The following is a 6,643-nucleotide window of genomic DNA, read 5'->3' as shown; positions in this document are numbered from 1 at the left end:
GTAGTGCATGTGTTCAAGATGGATAAAACAGGATGTCGCCCCGTCTTGATCGTCTGTTCAGTTGTCATTGTGCGAGACTTTTCATGAACTTCAATGGAGAGCGTTCGTTCGTTCGTTCGTTCGTTCGTTCGTTCGTTCGTTGGTTTTGGTCTGATTTTCATCGTCTTCTCCTGTGTTCATGATGACGTTGCAACAAATTGGTAAATGAACATGTTCTTTGCAGTTATTCGTGCATAAGTCTCTCCCTAAATTAAATTGGAGCTACATGAGGATCGAGAAAATGAACATTTTTTGGTCGCCTTGGAAAGGAAGTCGAAACTTCTTGGGATTCGCTGGCGGCTTTGACTAACAAATAAATGGCGGTGGCACCGCGTTTTCCGTTATTCCATCACATGGGATTACTACCTAGCATGCTGCATACCACACAAAGGCAGCAAACCTAGCCTTCATAGGCGTTACAAAGGTTAGTACAACTAGCTTTGTGTAACTTCACATCTCCTGCCATTTTTACCAACTTTAAAGCACCTTTCATGGTACATTCGCTGTTGGAGTTCCATGTGCATTAATCCAGATTTCCAAAAGACCCCATCGTTCTTTAAAGTGATCACAATTTCATTTCACAATATCAGATCACTTCATCTTGAGTCATGGTTGTCCATCGAAACCACATTTTTTGGTCGTCTATCACGGTGTATTAGGCTTTGAAACCTTTCGTGATTCCCTTGCGGCCTAGATTAGCGATATAACATGAAGCTCGCTGTCGCTGTCCCATATCGCTTGAGCAATGTGGTTGGACAAGTGACCGACGACATGAAAGGATACGTAAAGAGCAAACGCATTGGTAATTTCTGCTTGGCTGTCTAGTTTGTACTTGTCGGTGGGTTCCCTTAATGTTGTAGATGGCAAGCTGTTCGAGCTGTTGCCCAGATCACAAATTTGAGGTCCCGTAGCCGCTGGCAAAGTAAAAAGCATGGAGCTTTGATCATCCACTGGAACCAAAAAGTAAGCCCAGCCAAGAGATCATCATACATGATGGAGGCTTCTTATGCTTCCAGCCTCGTTGCCTGCCCTTCTTCTTTTCCGAGATTCGGATCAGGTTTCGACGATACAGACCACCGTTTTAGCTAGCTACAGACGACTGTTTCATTCCCCCTGGCCTCTTTGCCCATGGCAGAGTTGTCCCAAGGGAGAATATTTTCACTTTGCATCTAACCCAAGCTCTTGGACCACGAGATCCTAAGGAAGAGGAGGCCGAGTATTCAGAGATACTGATTGAAATGTGGAATGACAAAAAGGACTTCGGAGGCAACGGGGATGAAGGAGCTGGTGTCGGAATTTAACGGGTCGGGGCTGGAGAGTGGAAGACTCCAAATGGCCTCATTTAGAAAGTCACATTATGAAATGAATTCCGCATACACAATACGTCGTTCACATACCTACACTCGTTGGTTCTTCGGCAGGAGAGAGGATGCTGTGAAATAGCGAAGAAGGCGAAAAAAGAAGGTAATATTGAGAAGTATGCCATTGTACAAACGGAGCCTTCATCGCCGAGGTTAGTCCATACAGGTTTAAAAGAGATCAGTAGATTTATCGTAAATTTTTGACTTATTGGCAGTTTTTGCTTATAATTGACTATGAATATCAAAGAGGAGCGTCAGACCTCGAATTGGAACATGAGAAGAAATGAAAGAATGATATTGGTGCAAGATCTGTATATATATCCCTTTGCCAGACTTCATATGCTTTTTCTGCATATAAAGGCAAGACAGCAAAGGCGCCATCTTTCCCTCGCTTAACGATCAAAACTTTTTCTCGCCCGAAAAATAAATGGATGAAACTTTTGCCAAGTTCGTCTAAAGAGAAACAGAAATATGCGTTAGATACTCACGGACTCGCCAAACTTGCCTGCACTTATTAAGCTGATTGCATACCTCCGCCTTGGCCGTACAGCAGTGCATACCTTCAATTCCTTTTTTTTTAATTTTGTTCACAATGTACTAACAGCTATTTTTGTGACTTATCCGATTATCCAATTGACCTCATGACTGCTTGACCTGATGCTTGAACCAATTGGAGCTAAGAATTTCAATCGACACATAATCAAATTAGATCGATGAAGAGGCCACTCGGTTAAGGGAAGAAACGAATAGACCACGAAAATGTGAGCAAAAACTACACGCATAGGTTAGAATCACTTGAGCACTATTCTTTGAACCTTAGCATATCGTGGTATCGCACAATTTTGCTTTCATTGAACATTGCAATGATCCCTCAGCTCGGCCTAGCCTGTTTAAGCGAGAGAGTCAGAAATGGTGCTCCTCAATAAAAATGCAGCTCACGATTTTCTGGCTTTTGTTTCTCCCCTTTTTTTCAGCATAGCCTTTTCTTGGGTCATTGGCATTAATAAGTGTCTTTAATAAAAGTCATCTGCCGGTGGGTGCTCTGTTCACATCCCATTGCTGGAATTCGAAGTGTGAATCCATGAAATGAACACCCAACCATCCTTCTACCACTGGATACGACGTACATTAATGAATGTACAGTGTACTATACTGTGCAGGAGTACTGGTGACACTGCAATCTCGTGAGGGTTCCCTCTCCTAGGCTCAATATATGCAGTCAGTGGAGTGAAGAGGGCGAAGGTTCCAATTGGGTTGTTGTGCTGTTGCTTCAGCTGTTGGTTGCATTGGTCCTTGGGACAATAGACCCAATGGACTATCATCATCTGCTTCCATACTCTTGAATGAGTAGACAAATTCTGATGCAATGCATTAAATTGGGACCTGCAATCTCCTGCATATTATTGATACCAATTGGTAGAGAATGGAGGACATTACAGCTGCAACGTGACTTACGAATTCCATTCTTTTTCGAAGTACTGCACACAGTCAGAGCATATCACTTGATAATGAGATGTTCCTCCATACGAGTGCAAATGTCAATATTGTGGGTTGATAATATAAAAGGGTTTTACAACATTGTTCCTGGATTCTATCCTATAGGAGAGATCTTTGGGTGTCGGCGGTGGATAAGTGTGAGCGTGTGCGACCCAACATGTGTTCGATGTCTGGTTTCCCCTTTTGATGTCCATTTTCTTGGGTTCAATGTCGGAACTCGGGGTAATGGATTTTCCTCCTCCATCATGGGTGGTGAACAGGCATTTTCATTTTAGCCACCTTTCAGTATTACAGTATTTTGGTCGGTCATATGACGGTCAATTCACGGAGCGCCGTGAAGGGAGAAAACGATTTGAAAAAGGATATACTACTCCATAGATTTTCAGATCTCGGTAGAATGGATGTCTTTAGGGGACGTATCTCTATGTGGGAGATATCTAAAATGAGTAGAACTTCGGTTGGATTCATACGGACTTGATATTTGATATGTAAATCTTATGGAACTTTTAAATTCCCCTCCGATGTCTCATTTTGATACTGTCACGAAAGCCAATAAATTCTTTTTCGACATCCTTCCAAATAAGATGGATGATGATCAGTACAGGATAAAAGTGAACGTCAGCCTCAACCACCGATGTGGAGCATAACATTTCGTTCGGGATCATGACAGATTTTTTTTATTCCTCCGGTACTGGCTGGAGGAAAAGATATTCCAATAGGATTCGCTCCAGATTGAATACATTATTTGGCTGACTTTAACACGTCATAGTATTTCATTTTCATTCCATCTAGAGATCATCCCTCCATCCATTCATCCATCCATCGACCACGATTCTGATGGACCCACACCATATGGTCAAGCTTGGGATGCCGCAGCGTCTCCTTCTAATTGCGGATTGGATGGATCCTCGGGGTTCCAATGAGTTTGGGGCAATAGAACAATAGTTGATTTGTGCCACCGAGAGTCTTGATGGTAGAAGTGATGGTATTGGTGGTGGTTGGTGGTGGTGGTGATGGTGGATCTGCTCGTAGGTGTAACCGCAGGATATCGCGTGCGTATGGGTACATACACAATTCGGGGGAAACTCAATTAGTTCACCCAAAATAAGAGCAATTAGCTATCATACGGCACAAGGAAGAACCGCCAAGCCAGGTTTACTCAAGAAACCCATAATACAATTAAGTATGAAGGGGTACATTACCACAGGATGGATGCATATATTTGCTGTAAATGTAGCGTTCAAATTGGGTCTCTTGATATTGATCATTTGAACATTCGCAATAAAATGGAGGTTACAGCATAAGATTACGCCAGTAGAGCCTCATAATTTACATTCCAAGAACTAAGATTCGTGTTGATTGAGGCCATGGAAGAAGATGCTTTGAGTCTCCCTGTATTACTCATCCATTTTGTCTCTGTAGTATACTGCGTGTACTGGCACAAAATGTTTGTGGAAGACAGGATGTTGGTCGAGTATAGCGTCTCTCTTGAGAGGCTCGCCAATCATAGCTACCCAAAGCATTGAATACACGCAGACCATTTTGGTCCCAATACTAACCAAGAATGAAGAACTAGCAATCGTGTTAAGTATCCCGAATGTACTCTCATCTATCCAACCAAAGGCCAGGGAAGAATATGAGCCCAGTCAAATTAGGACCAGATATTTGCAACCAAAGATAGATTGGCATCCGCCAACAGATGCAGATCCTATTCCATATGATCCATCCAAGTAAGCATCGAGAAAAGGAATCTGAAGCTCCGATTCCAATATGGAACGAAGAAGCGAGTTTGACGGAGAGAAATACTTTGGTATACGCCTTGCCATTCTACTAACGGTAGTTAGCAGCAGCCAAACTCTTCGGCTCATCCACTCATCCACTCACTCACTCACTCAGACACCCTCTGACTGACTTGACTCACCCACGTAAGTGCATGCATACTCAAGTAAGAGCATGAAGGGAAGAATAAGTTGGCTTTCAAAAGGAGTAGCAGCAAACTTTGTTGGATGTTGGAACATCATTTCGGTGCATGGCCATGCGTGTGGAACGCAAGCAAAGCACTCTTGCCATATTTGATATAAGCGTTCTGGAAGGCAAACGCCCTTCCCTTTTTGTTTGATCTGCTTGGATGAGAAGGAACGAGAACAAGAATGAGGAGGAAGAAGAAGAAGGAGCAAGGAGGAGGGGGGGGATAGAACGAGGAGGTTATCTTTTCTATTCTCTCATTTCTTGCTGGTCGAGGTCCTATCTGTTGGTAGTGGACTCGGGTTGAGGAGTCGTCGTCTTGACTGGTACGTTGGAGGATGAGGACAAGACCATGGAGTGGCGGGCGTTGGGCATGGTGCCCCTCATCCTGCCAGGAACACCACTCCTTCTCGATGAGATGAGCTCTATGGACATTGGTAGAAGGGGACTCGGAGAAGGCGGAGAAGGCGGAGAAGAAGAAGAAGAAGGAGGAGGAGGAGGAGGATATGGCCAAAGATGAGTCTTGTCGAGGAAGAAATTGGAAGAATAACTGCTATAACAGTCTGGGGGAAGTGACCACGCTCTGCCTGGTTCCCCGGGTATTGGTGGCAGTGGTGGCCAAGAGGCAAAAGATGAAAAGAAAGTTATGACTGACTTGGTGAAACCAAGCTGATTGAGAGACCTGGCACATAAGACACAACCAACGGACCACTCTCCCCCGAGTTCATAACTGCGCTATTTTGTAACCCATTTGGTCTATTGCTATCAAGTTCCCATAATAGTGCCTAGTGGATATTTTGGGATTGAGATCCATTTTTCTGAATGATCAGCAGCGCTTGCAAGCCAAGTTTTCCCATTTGGCATGAACGCAAGCCATGTTCCCAACGATCACAGGGAACCCGAGTCCTTCGAGCTCTCTCTCTCTCTCTCTCTTTCTCTCCTTCTTTCTCAGTCTCTGTCTTCCCCTTCTCTATTCTTCTCCGCTGTGGCTACCAAAGCAGTTCCAGAGTCAAGACCAAGAACCACAAACAGACGAAGACCAAGACCAAGATACGGTTCCAGGCTCGATCAGCCCAGGGAAAATCAGGCCAACTGGGCAGGATGGACCCACGATGGATGGGATGAATCGCAAGGGGGAAGTCGATACCATATTCATATCTGGAAATGGAAAGCTCAGATCTTGGCGCCTTGGACAGCGTGCCAAGTTCCTGGCTCACGAAGGCTCTCCCCGTTAGTCTTCTCTTAGGGAAAGACGACGGAGAGAGCGAAGGCCTGAATATTGTGCCATCATACGTGGTGGTGGTGGTGTCGTGGCTGCTGCTGTTGTTGTTGTTGTTGTTGGCAGTCGGGATATCATGGACAAGCGACCCTTCCCTGCATTCAGATTCATAACCCAGCGATAGCAGAGCAAGAATGAACCAACCAGCTCGAAGGCCAACCAGTCCTTGGCGTTGGATCAGAGGGGAACAACAGTCAGAGCGGGCTTTCCAAGAGGCAGAAATAGTTCTTTATGATATTGCTGGACACCCATTGGCTAGATGGAAAGGAGCTTCATGCAGCGAAGGAGAACGATATGGAAATATGACTGCCATACAGATCATGACTCCTCCCACCAACGTCTTCCACAGTCAGGAACATGATTGGACCAACTAGACAACGAAGAATACACAAACGAATCAAGTCAACCAGTAACATCTTGATGTATTCAAGATTTGCGATGCAAATTAAGAGATAAAACTTGATGAGGTAAAACCAACTTGGATCCCATTTCGATGCTCAAG

This window comes from Tigriopus californicus, chromosome 8, assembly GCF_007210705.1.
Source record: "Tigriopus californicus strain San Diego chromosome 8, Tcal_SD_v2.1, whole genome shotgun sequence".
Classification (NCBI taxonomy): Eukaryota; Metazoa; Arthropoda; class Copepoda; order Harpacticoida; family Harpacticidae; genus Tigriopus; species Tigriopus californicus.
Note: the sequence above shows the minus strand (reverse complement) of the source record.